The sequence below is a fragment of the Monodelphis domestica genome, chromosome 6 (genome assembly GCF_027887165.1).
Source record: "Monodelphis domestica isolate mMonDom1 chromosome 6, mMonDom1.pri, whole genome shotgun sequence".
Classification (NCBI taxonomy): Eukaryota; Metazoa; Chordata; class Mammalia; order Didelphimorphia; family Didelphidae; genus Monodelphis; species Monodelphis domestica.
Window position 1 is genome coordinate 34,587,174 of NC_077232.1, and position 13,579 is coordinate 34,600,752.

Below are 13,579 nucleotides of genomic sequence, written 5' to 3' on the forward strand. Positions count from 1 at the left end.
ATCTACTTATATATATGGTAAGATAGGTTTCTATATCCAAAGGAGTACGGTTGTTATTCTCTCTCTGAGCCAATTTTGATTAGAGTAAGGTTTAACTATAATCCATCAGCATCTCCATCCTTCCCTCCATTGTAAAAGGTTTTGTTTGCTACTAAGTAAGATAATTTACCCCATTCAACCACTTTTCCCCATTTCTCTCAGTGTAATCCTATCTATAGTTCTGGATCTCTATCTACTGAGCAACCTACCTCCCCCTACAATCCTCTTTTTCATTTTTTGATTTGATTTGATTTTTCTTTGGTCAACATATCATCCTAGTAAACTTACTTTCTTACCCTCCATATATGGATACTTCTTCTAACTACCCTAATAAGGATGAACTTTTTAAGAGTTACAAATACCATATTTCCATATAGAAATATAAACAATTTGGTCTTGTTAAATCTCTTAAATTTTTCCTTTTTGTTTATGTTTTAATGCATCTCTTGAATCTTGTATCTGAATAACAAATTCTCTGTTTGGGTCTTGTTTTTCCATCAGGAGTCCTTGGAAAACTGTAAGGGTTAAAATTTAGGGTTGGACTGAAGTAAATCTAAAATTCATAAATCTTTTATTTTATTAAATGACCATTTTTGCCCTGAAAGAATATTCTGTTTTGTGAAGAGGTTATTCTTGGTTCCTTCTCAAATATCATAGGAGAAGATTTCCAATCCTTTCATGTAAAGTTGCTAAGTCATGTGTAATCCTGACTGTGGCTCCATGCTATTTGAATTATTTCTTTCTAAATGTATATAGTATTTTCTCCTTGGCCTAAATTCTCCTTTGGAATTTGTCTGTAATATCCCTAGGAGTTGTCATTTGGGGATTTCTTTCAGGAGGTGATCAATGGGTGGATTCTTTCAATTTCTTATTTTACTCTATATTTCAATAATATCAGTGATGTTTTCTTTTATAATTTCTTGTAATATGATGTTTAGGGTTTTATAGTTGTTTTTCTTTTATCATGGCTTTTAAGTAGTACAATAATTCTTATATTGGCTCCTTTGGATCTATTTTGCCAGTCAGTTGTTTTTCCAATGATATATTCCATATTTTCTTCTATCTTTAATTTTTTTCAATGTTTGTTTGTTCTTGATTTCTTAGGAAATCATTCATTTCTCCTTGCCCAATTCTATTTTTTAAGGAACTATTTTCTTCAGTGAGCTTTTGAACTTCCTTTTTTATTTGACTAATTTTTTAAGAGAAATTCTGTTCTTCATTGAATTTTCCCCATTTGGTCAATTTAGCTTTTCAAGGTATTATTTTCTTCTTGTATAACTTGCATTTTTTCTTCATTATTTTTCCTGCTTCTTATTTAATTTTTCAAATCTTTTGTGAGGTCTTCCCTGACCTGAGATCAATTCATATTTCTTTTGAAGTTTTGCATGTAGCCGACTTTATTTCATTGAAATTTTCTGTGTTTGTGCCTTCCCCTTCATATCCATAATAATTTTCTCTAGTTAGCTATTTAATTTTTTTCTTATGTTTACTAATTTTGTTAACCTTTTTAATTAACTTTTATTTTTATCATTAAAAGTGGGTTCTGTCCTCAGGTTAGAGAGGGCACTCCTAACATTTTGTTTTTCCTTAATGCTGCTCTCAGCTCTAGTGCTTAGTTACTACAAGTTTCAGTTCTTTGAAGGTGGTATGATGTCCTGAGGGCTGAGAGCTCTGAAAGCCATCTCCCAATGTTGAGTCAGTCTCCTCCAAGACATGTTGAAAGCTTGCAGGGCTCAGAGTACTGTGAGCTACCTTGTTGAGTTCACCACATCAGGCTTGAACAGGGGCTCCACCTCACCCTAGTCTTATACTGTTTAGTTTTGCACTATGGCCTGCCTTTTGGTGGGATTCCTATAATCACTATGGGCTTGTCCAGGAGCTCTGGGGCTCACCTTAGGTCTGTACTGGCCAGACTTCTTTGTACTTGGCTTAGGACCTCACTGCAGGTTTGTACTAGGGTTCAGAATTTCAAGGTTTATACATGAGGGTGCTCTGCTGTTGGCTTAGGCAGGGTCTCAGTCCCTAGATATTGTCTTTGACCCATTTGAAAAAATTTTACCAGCTTGCATAGAGGGGTTTGCCATTGGTTTCTGCTGATTCTCCTTGGTGTAGACTTACTATGAACTCTACTACCCTCTGACCAGTGTAACAAACCTTCTCTGCCTTCCTTCCAAGTTGTTTTCTGCAGAAAAAAAATTCTTCACTCCTTTTGTGATTGGTTCTGTCTCTCCAGGATTTGTTTTGAACCATTATTTTAAGGATGGTGGGAGACAAATCTGTGAGAGGTTCCATGATTCAGGCTTTTACTCCATTTTTTTGCCTTTGCCTCAAGTATATGATTAAATATATATGTATGTATTTTTGCCTTCATTTTTTTGATTACCAGTTGTATTTGCCAGTATTTGCTTGTTTTTAATTTGTATATAATGAGTTCCTATAATATAATTGCCACTAGGATAGTGAATAGAGAAATAACCTTGGAATAAAGGAAACCTAGGTTGAAGTCTGACCCTAATAAATAATATCTTTGTGATCCTGGACAAATAGTTTCACCTTTCAGTGTACCTGGACAACTTTATGAAATTAAAAGGTTCAGAAAAGATAATTATATGCATTGCTAAAAGCGTTTCCTTGGTATATTTTGTATGATAATGCAGGCATTAACCAGATTAAATTGCTTACCATCTCCAGGCAGGGTGAAGGAAGGGAGGAAGGGAGTCATATTTAACTTCATAACTTATAACATCAGAAAACATAGGTATAAAATTATTATATTTTATAATTGGGAAAATAGAATATATTTTAAAAATTGTAATAAACAGGGGATCCTCTACAATTTGAAACCAGAAAACTGGACACAAATAAAGCCAAACGAACAAAAACAGGCATTTATTCAGGGACTTCAAAACTCAAGATGGTTCAAGAAAATATTTCGTTGAAAATATATAACTTGTACAAAAAACATTTTAAAATTAAAAAAATGTAAGAATAAAACTAACTTTCAGATAGCATAGAGAAAGGCAGCTATAGAATGAGGGGAATATGCACAAACACATATATAGAGATTCAAATAATATTTCTGTATATGTACACATGTTAATATCAAAATTTGTGTGTTCATGTTTATAGAGATGGAGTGGAAATATTCAGAAAAAAAGCATCCATAAAGAAAAGTAAACTTCATATCTATAACTATAGATGTCTATATACAAGAAAAAAAAGGAAACTAGATATATTATGAAAAGGAGGTCACATATACTGAGGTTATTGATATATAACTGAAAGTTACTTTGTAGGATATGACTCATGTCTGGAATATGACATTGAGTTTATTCAGAAATAACAAAGTATACAAAAGAGTGAACTAAGTAACACTGAATAGCAGTGCTCATAAAAAAAAAGAGTCACACACACATGCATACACACACACACACACACTAAAACAAAACAACTCACATGAAGTGAGGCAAAATGAAGTGAGAACCAGGAGCATGATGATTAATTTACTATCAGTCATGCAAGTATCCAGGACAAGCCTACAAGATTCAAGACAAAAAATAAAAAAAAAAGACTATCCATTGCTATAGGAGGAACTAATGAAGTATGAATGCAGATGGAAGCATGCCATTCTGCATTTTATTTCCTCCATCAAATTTCTCTATGTGATGAACATGGGAATGCATATTACTTAATTAGATTTTTACAATCTATATCATATTAGGTACATTTTTGGGAAGGGAAAAGGTTATTAAGGAGGAAGATAACATGAATCACAAAATGCAAGAAAATAATTATTGAAATTTCTACCAACATATAATCTAAGAAGAAAAAGAAAAAAGAAAGGATTGAGAGTAAAGAAACCAAAGTGATATTTTGGTGAAAGGTTGCTAAAGACTCTTTAAGTGAGAGAAATAGATCATATGATCCCAGAAAATGGCCATAAGATCATATATTTAATGCTGTTAGGAAACTTAATATTTTTTAGTCCAACTTCACCTTTAAAGTATTAAAATAGAGGCTTGGAGACTTGCCAGAATCAGGAAAAACATCAAGTTTGGAGACAGGAAATAAACTTAATTTTTCCTGCCTCTAGGTCAAACACTCCATCTGCTCTAGTACTTAATAAATATAAATAGTTTTTAACATAGGAAATTATGACTATGAAGACTATGGAGAAATATGAGAAGAATTACATGAATTGATGAAAAATGAAACAAACAGAACCTCAAAAACTTTATGCAAAATGACAAAAAAGATATCTATGAAATTCAGTATAAAATTGGTAATAAAAACAAGAAATAGAAAAGAGTTGCAATGACCAAAACTGGCCCTAAAGAATAGAGATAAGATTGTATCTCCTTCTCTTCTGAGAAAAGGTGGGAAATCATGAGTATGAAACAATATGATGTCAAACTTAGTACTCTTGTTGAAATACTCCCTTCCTCCAATGCATATTTATGTGTGTGTGTGTGTGTGTGTGTGTGTGTGTGTGTGTATAATTTATGGATTCATGAAAGGATATGTATAGGAATATATTGGACAGTGAAGCTGATGCAGAAAAAAATGGGATATCAGTACTTTATTTTTAATGTACAACAAAATACATAATTGGGGTAATATACCAGGAAATATATAAATGAATGGAAGGCCTATGGAAGAAAAATAGAGAGGATCATATATGGCAATGGACACTGATCAACAAAAAGGACTTCTTTCTCCCGCAGTTTGTTAGGATGAAAATGAAAAATGAGAAGAACTGTTTCTTAGCATGAAAACAATGATTATAATGGATGATGAAGGGAAAGAGAGTTTAATTTTTTTTCTTCTATATCTTACAATTTATTGCAAAAATATTTTGATATTGATTCTTTCCTAAATTTTGAGTTCCAAATTCTCTCTCCTTTCCAACCCCTCATCACACACTGAAAAAGCAAGTAAAATTATATCAAATAATTTATGTGATAAAGGGAGAAATTATACCTTAATTCAGAGTTCATCTCTTTTCTTTCGGTAGGTCATTAGCATTTTTTCATCATGTGTCCTTTTGAATTGTGTCTTGCATTATTGTATTAATCAGGGCAGACAAGTCTTTTACAATTGATAAATATGACAACATTGTCACTATGCACAATGACCTCCTGGTTCTTCTCACTTTATTTTTGCATCAGTTCTTCTTAGTTATAAGTACTGCTTATATGCAATGGTTTCTTTTTTCCCTCCATAGTACATATGAAAACAATTTAATAATAATTTTCTCACATTTTGAGATATATTTTCTCTTTCTCATACCCCTCCCCAAAAGAAAAGTCATCCAATATAGGTTTACGTGAGTTATCATAGAATCCATATTCTTTTTGTCTTGTTTCGCAACATGACAAAAATCATTTACACTAGAAGAAATTCATGGAGGAAATACAGTGAAGAATTGTAGCTTCAATCTGTATTCAGACTTCACCAGTTCCTTTTATGGAAGTAGATTGCCTTTTTCATGAGTCCCTTGTAATTGTCCTAGAACCTTGCATTGTTGATAATAATTACAACTTTTTTTCTTCCTTTCTTTTTTCCATTTGAATAAGTTGACTTAGTCAATTTAGAACATTATTCCTTGGTTACAATAATCACATTATTTCCCTCCTTCCCCTCCACCCACTCTTCCCACAGCCAACACACAATTTCATTGAGTATTACATGTGTCCTTGACCAGAACCCATTTCCATGTTGATGTTTACACTACAATGTTCATTTAGACTCTACATCCCCAACAATATGCCTTCAACCCATGTATTCAAGCAATTGTTTTTCTTTGGTGTTTTTACTCCCCCAGTGTCTCCTCTGGATGTGGATATTGGTTTTTCTCACAGGTTCCTCCGAGATGTTCAGGGTCATTGCATTGCCACTAATGGAGAAGTCCATTACATTCGATTGTACCACAGTGTATCAGTCTCTGTGTACAATGTTTTCCTGGTTCTGCTCCTCTCTGCATCAATTCCTGGAAGTTGTTCCAGTCCCCATGGAATTCATCCACCTTATTATTGCTTTGAGCACAATAGTATTCCATCAATAACATACACCAAAATTTGTTCAGCCATTCCCCAATTGAAGGGCATCCCCTCATTTTCCAATTTTTGGCCACCACAAAGAGGGCAGCTATGAATATTTTTGTACATGTCTTTTCCTTATTATCTCTTTGGGGTACAAACCCAGCAGTGCTATGGCTGGATCAAAGGGCAGACAGTCTTTTATCACCCTTTGGGCATAGTTCCAAATTGCCCTCCAGAATGGTTGGATCAATTCACAACTCCACCAGCAATGAATTAATGTCCCAACTTTGCCACATCCCCTCCAACATTCATTACTTTCCTTTGCTGTCATGTTAGCCAATCTGCTAGGTGTGAGGTGATACCTCATAGTTGTTTTGATTTGCATTGCTCTGATTATAAGATATTTAGAGCATTTTTCATGTGCTGATTAATAGTTTTGATTTCTTTAACTGAAAATTGCCTATTCATGTCCCTTGCCTATTTTTCAATTGGAGAATGGCTTGATTTTTTTGTACAACTGTTTTAGCTCTTTATAAATTTGAGTAATTAGACCTTTGTCAGACTTTTTTGTAATGAAGATTGTTTCCCAATTCGTTGCTTCGCTTCTATTTTTGGATGCATTAGTTTTATTTGTACAAAAACTTTTTAATTTGATGTAATCAAAATTATTGATTTTACATTTTGTGATTTTTTTCTAGCTCTTGCTTGGTTTTAAAGTCTTTCCTTTCCCAAAGATCTTACGTGTATTGTGTTCACCTATTTTATTTATAGTTTCCTTCTTTATAGTTTATCTTGGTGTAGGATGTGAGATGTTGATCCAAACCTAATCTCTCCCATACTGTCTTCCAAAATTCCCAGCAGTTTTTATCAAAAAGTATGTTTTGGTCCCAAATACTGAGATCTTTGGGTTTATCATAGACTGTCCTGCTGAAGTCATTTACCCCAAGTCTATTCTGCTGATCCTCCTCTGTCTCTTAGCCAGTACCAAATTGTCTTGATAACCACTGCTTTATAGCATAGTTTGAGATCTGGGACTGCAAGTTCTCCTTCCTTTGCATTTTTTCATGATTTCCCTGGATATCCTTAATTACAACTTTTATACCTGATCATAGGCACTATTTTTGTTACTGTGAATAATTTTCTCCTGATTTTACTTGCTTCTCTTTGCATTGTTTTATAAAAATCTTTCCAACCTCTCTCTCTCTGTCTCTCTGTCTGTCTGATTTTGTATGTGTGTGTCTGATCATCTTGTTGAGCATATTGTGTGGCACAATAGTGTTATATTATAATAATATCCACAACTTGTTGAGTCATTTCCAATTGATTAATGGATATTTCTTCAGTTTCAGTTCTTTACCACCTCAAGAAAATATATAAATATTTTGCACAAGTAGATCTTTTTTCCTCTATCTAACCTTTTTGGGATGCATCACTAGTAATGATATTGCTAGGTAAAAGAGTGTGCAATTTTATGACCTTTGGACATGGTTCCAAATTGCTCTTCTGAATGGTTGGATCAGTTTACAGCTCTACCAACAGTATATTGGTATCTTGATTTTTTTCACATCCCCTTTAACATTAAAATTTTCCTTTTTTGTAACATTAGCCAGTCTGATAGACATGAGCTTGTACCTGTCATTTTAATTTGCATTTATTTAATTATAACTGATTTGGAACATTGGATATGATAAGACACAGTTTCAATTTCTTCTGGAATTGCCTGTTCAGATCCTTTGACCATTTGTCAATTGGGGAATACTTTGTATTCTTATAAACTTGACTCAATTCTCTATATATTTTAGATATGAGGTCTTTGACAGATATATGTGGTAGCATTTCTGTTCAACACTAACCACACCCAATGCCAGCAAAAGTTCCTCTATAATTTCTTTCTGACCAGTCGTCCAACCCCCTTACTATTTTGAGGCCCAAATATCCCTGCAACACTCTTAAATTTTCTCAGGCTGTAAAAATATCTCAATCTGGCCCTTAGTTGAGATCTTCCACTCTCAAATTTGATTGAGGAATCATTTTAATTTGGAGGGGAATATTGGGAGATATCAGATGGATTGTTGGCTGTACTCTGCTATCTTGGCATACCAATTTTTTTTACAACTTCTGCTTTCTCCATCAAAGATGGAGATTGTAGAAAACATTGGTCTGAGATCAATGTTAGGGAATTTAAAATAGCTAATTTATTTGCTATCTTACCTACACCAAATCAAAGAAACAGGTAAACATGATCCTCTGAACAAAAAAAAATGGAGCAAAGTACCCACACTTTTAATTGCTGAAGTATTCTCAGTGGCTTTTGAAGTGCCATGGTGAACAGGAAAAATATTGAATGAACACAGAGGAGAAGATGCTGACCTAGTTTTTAAAAGTGGGGGAATTGTATTCTCCATATTCTAAACTAAACTTAGATTCATGACAAAATTCTAGAACACATGATTAAAATGACACATAGTAAACACTCAGAAAAAAGCAGTGTGCGTGTGTGTGTATGTGTGTGTATGTGTGTGTTTAAACAGAGTTGTCAATTAAACAGGTAGGAAAGAGTCTTCTACATACTTAGCTCACTCTGCTTTTAGCAAAGGATTTCCTTTCTTTGACAGTCTCTTTGTAGGAACATGGAGTTATATGAGATGAATGAAAGGACAATAAAGAGAATTCTATCTCTTGAATGACCACATCAAGAGATCAGATTTATTGAGTGGGTATCATTCTGGAAAGCATTCTCCAGTAAAATAATTTAGGGATTTGTTTTTTACCTTTTCTGTCAAACAACTTTATCACCAACATTGATGAAGGCAGAGAGCAAACTTACCAAAAATGCAGATGATATAAAGGTTTGAGGTAAAGCTAGAACACGGGATGAAAAAATAAGGATCCAGGAAGTTCTTAGCAAACTAAAATAGTACATTAACTTTAATAAGATAAGATTTTAAAGGGATAAGTATAAAGTCATGCAAAGGTGTTAAAGAAGTCAGCTGTGCAAGTACATACTGTGTGAACATGATAAGACAAAGGAAATTTATAGAAAAAGACCTGAAATTGAATCAGAATTCACCTTGAAGTGAGTATGATAATGCTAAATTGTAGAGAGGACAGCATGGTCAATATGGGCCACCAATACAATGCCAGAACCCCATACACTAATGCTAACATTAATAGAAATATAGTGATCAAAAGAAGAGAGACTACAGTTTCATTGTACCTTGTCATGGTAGCATTAATGATATTTTTATTTCTTGTTTCCACATTTTATAAAGAATATTGATACTCATCTATAGGAGAGTGACTGGCATTAAGAGGGCTGGAGAGCATGTTAATGAAATTACTCATCCTTGAAGAAAGAAGATAATGTAGGGTAGAAATGAAATCCATCTTTCAATTATTTGGAAATTTTTTATTTAAAAAATCCTTCTTCTGCTTGGCATAAGAAGGCAGAAATAGGAGACCTTGATTGTAGGAACAGAGATAGAGAAATAGGTCTATATAAAGTAAATTTGTCTTAATCATTACTTCTTTCCAAAAGTAGAGTAAAAAGAGTCTTCCTCAAGGAGTAAAAGGGTTTTCCATCACTTGATATTTGCAACTTTATTAAATTATATTTTGTAGGGATTCCATATAGGGTTTCTTTGTCTGATGAAATGTTGGCCTGGTAGTGTGAGGTAGTCCCTTCAAAAACATTCTTTTCCTGTTATTGGCCACCATTCCGAAATACTCTCAACTCCAAAGAAGTTGAATTTGTCACTTCTATGCAATCTGTCCTTATCTTGACCACCAAAAAAAATAAATAAATAAAAGGAAGGGTTCAAGTAAAGAAAATTACCAAAATAAAAGAAATCAGGGGCAAGGAAGACCCAAAAGAAAGATACTTTATTACTATTAGAAAATTGTCTAGTCTAAATGTCAATTTCCTTATCTAATAAATGGAAAAATAATATCTGTAGTGTCTAAATCATGACCTAATTTGTGAGTAATAAAGGCTCTTTGTATAACAGAAAAAAACAGAGAGCTATAGGTATATAAAAATGCATGTGCATGTCTTTACATATACATATAAAAATACTAATTCATGTATATGTGAGTATATTTATTTAATATATATATATATATATATTTTTTTTTAAAAACCTTTACCTTCTGTCTTGGGATCAATACTTAGTATTGTTCCCAAGACAGAAGAGTGACAAGGTCTAGGCAATGGGGAGGTCAAGTGACTTGCCCAGAGTCACACATCTGGGAAGTATCTGAGACCAGATTTGAACCTAGGACCTCCCATCTCTAGGCCTGGTTCTCAATCCACTCTGATACCCAGCTGCCCCCTATATGTACATATATAAATATAGGATATCTTGAAATTGTGTCATTTCATCTTTGCACTAGCTTCAGGAAGCAATGGAAAACTTGTCAGGGACCTTTTCATTCTCTTTTAATACATTTTAGATATTAATCTGTGTTTCTTTGTTGGATAAATACTTTGCTCAGCTAAAGAACCAGTCTCTAGATAAGGATTAGTAGAAAAAAAAATCTGAGATGTTTATCAGTATTACTAATATCACCTCAGTTAATGGAATATTGTAGCTAGTTTTAAAAAATCAATTTTCACTTTTATATTACTTTTTAAATGTCATTCCACATGGTCAAGCAGATTAGGATAATTTAATTCCCAAAAGTGTCATGGGAGTTCATTTAGTCCAATCCCCTTATTTTTGATGAAGCAAATGAACTTGAAAAAGGTTACCCAATGTCATATAAGTACCAAGTAAAAGAAGTTTGGTTCATACCCAGTTTACATTTGTCATCACTGAAATTCTAAGGAGTCTAAAGCCATTCTCTGAATTTCAGGGGTCCATTCTCTTGAGAGGAGGTAGATTTATATATACTTCCTTATGCAAAGACATTTTAATTTGTTATAATATGTTTTGATAATTGTTTATAGTTATAATATTTTTCAAATTATTTAATATCATTAAACACTCATTTCATGATTTCCTCAATCTACTTTAAGGTAGGTGAAATCTTAATGGATAATGTTATGCTGATGTACATATACTTTAATGGACAAATGAACATATTATAACTCTTTTTGAATAGTTGATAGCCTATCCACATCTACTTATCTCCTGAGATTTTTTTTCCATATTCTTTCTATAACTCTTTGACAGTGGCTTTGCCCAATGAACAAAGATGTTTTTTTCTCAGCTTTCTTTTACATTTTTTGGATACAAGTGCAGAATTCTAGCCTTCCATATGTTATACCTTGCCCTTTGTCTGTGACCACCCCACTTCTTTTCCCAAGTATATGTGTTTTACAATATTAATCATAACAATAATCCATGTACAATATTGGTAGCACAATGCAAGAAGCTATAAAATTAACCATGAATATACCAATATGCCTATTACCTTTGGATCATACATAGTTTTGGTTATTTAGAAAATGTGACATAATTGACTGGTTGGTATTTAGCTATCCATTTTACTAGAAGAGGACCAAAAATGCATCATCTTTTCAGGATCCATATATGGTATGTCATACTAGGATTGATCAGACTGATACAAGCTTGGAGGATTCTACCACAAATCAGGCACAAATATCCCATATGAACATTTCAAAAAGAGACTCTTTAAATATGCACATCTCATGTTTATTTTGGGCTACTACAATTCTGTTTTGTTTGAAAAATGTGTTATAGGAAAATAGGAGCCCTGAGAGAAGATTGTTGCTCAAAAGAAAGATTTAAGTGTCAGGGAGCAGTTGGTAATCATTGCAATAAAGTAGTCTCCCAAATGAAAGCCAATCTAATTCCTTCCACTTTTTCAGTTCTGTGTCTGGCTCATTGTTCTTCAGAAGTGCCCTGCTATGAAGCCTGTGAAGAATAACATGAATACTTACTTACTTAATGGGGTACCCATCCTGTTGCATGTCATAATTTATGTAGTATGCATTCTTTATACACTTGTTACATTTGTAGTTTGACCTAGTAAGCTTATCTCATTTGATTATTGATGGGAATAGAATTGAGGGGACCTTATTGGCAAACTCGTTATTGATTACAAATCTTATTAAAGAGATTCCATGGTATTTTCTTCTTCCTTAGGCAAAGGTATTCTTGTTCCCAAAGAAGAAAAAGAAGCTTATCATGATATGTAAAATGTTGACAGTCAAGATACTTAAAGAACAAGAAAAGAATTTCTACAATAAATTGCATAAAAGCTTCTAGGATTAATCATAGTTCAATGGATCTGTGACCTTGTATCTGGTTGTTCTGTCCAAATATAGAGATCACTGCCCATCCATTCCTGATAATAGCTATCTTAGATCTTGCTCATATTTTCCTCTTAGTTAACCACATAAACTTCATCCAAGAAGGTAAAGGTCTTCCTGGCTTTTTCTTGACATCCCAATGCTACAAGAGAATACCTTTGCCTGTTTATCTTTCATCTCTTGCACTTATTTCATGAATGATTATCATTTCTTATTTTACAGTTCATTTATAGATTTTTTTCTCCTGTTCTTCAACGTTCTTCAGTGGTTTCCTTTTGTAGTCTAATCACCAACAATGAACCATCCCATTGTGTCCTGTGTGATTATCTTCATTTTTACTTCTTTGGAAATGATATTCAAGGAGTATCTATCACAGAGGACATGTGAGAAAAAGGGGAGATGTTTTGATCTGTATCTGTTGAAGACATGCTCACAAAAATGAAATTATGGTTCTTTGAAGGCACCAACATATCTGAGAGAGATAGCTAGTATTGTGCTTCAAAGTTATTTATCATTTCAAATATAATGCTAGTACAAGACCCACATCACATCTGACATTTTTCCACTTATTTGAACTGAATTTGATAGATGGTTCCCTGAGCTGAATTTGTTTCAATTAATGCTGTAAAACAATAGGTTTCTTCTCATCAGAGTACCCCAGCATTCTGATTTCAATTTGGTCGGCTTCACTTTGTTCTCTGGAAGGTATAATGGATAAATGGGGAAATAAGTGTTTTAAAGATTACTGGGAAATAACATGATTTCTATAACCCCTTTCCCAATAGTCAAATAATCTAATATATGATGAAAATCAAGCTCTATATAAATATTTACTTATTATTAATATTATTAACTTCACATCTCCAAAAAAGAAGAAAGTAGTAGTAAAAATAAATTGTGATTATAATATATTATGTAAGAAACTATGGAAATATTAAAACAGATAAGAAAAATAGTTTTGAAGGGGAAAAGAGGGAAAGGAATGTATATTTATCAGGTACCTATTGTGTTTGAGTCATTGTGTTAGATTTACAAATATTAGTGTATTTAATCTTCATAATAATCCCAGGAAATAGGTACTATTAATTTATCTACTTAGTGTTTGAGGAAATGGAGCCAGATACAGTTTAACTGATTTACCCTATGTTATATAGCTAGTATATTCAGAGTTATATGCATGTTGGCTCCTTAAGGGTCAGAGATATTTTTCCCATCCTTATAA

The 13,579-nt window shown here is 33.1% G+C and overlaps 1 protein-coding gene and 1 long non-coding RNA gene across 10 annotated transcripts in view; one reads left to right on the forward strand and one right to left on the reverse strand.

Annotated features, from left to right (window-relative positions):
- The window catches only part of LRRC4C (leucine rich repeat containing 4C), a 1,396,296-nt gene that overhangs the window by 566,102 nt on the left and 816,615 nt on the right, over positions 1-13,579 (forward strand). The window lies entirely within an intron of this gene.
- The window catches only part of LOC130454992 (uncharacterized), a 67,048-nt gene continuing 65,184 nt past the window's right edge, over positions 11,716-13,579 (reverse strand). Inside the window, exon 2 of the long non-coding RNA XR_008912748.1 lies at positions 11,716-13,055. This is a non-coding gene — a long non-coding RNA (uncharacterized LOC130454992). The remainder of the gene's footprint in view (positions 13,056-13,579) is intronic.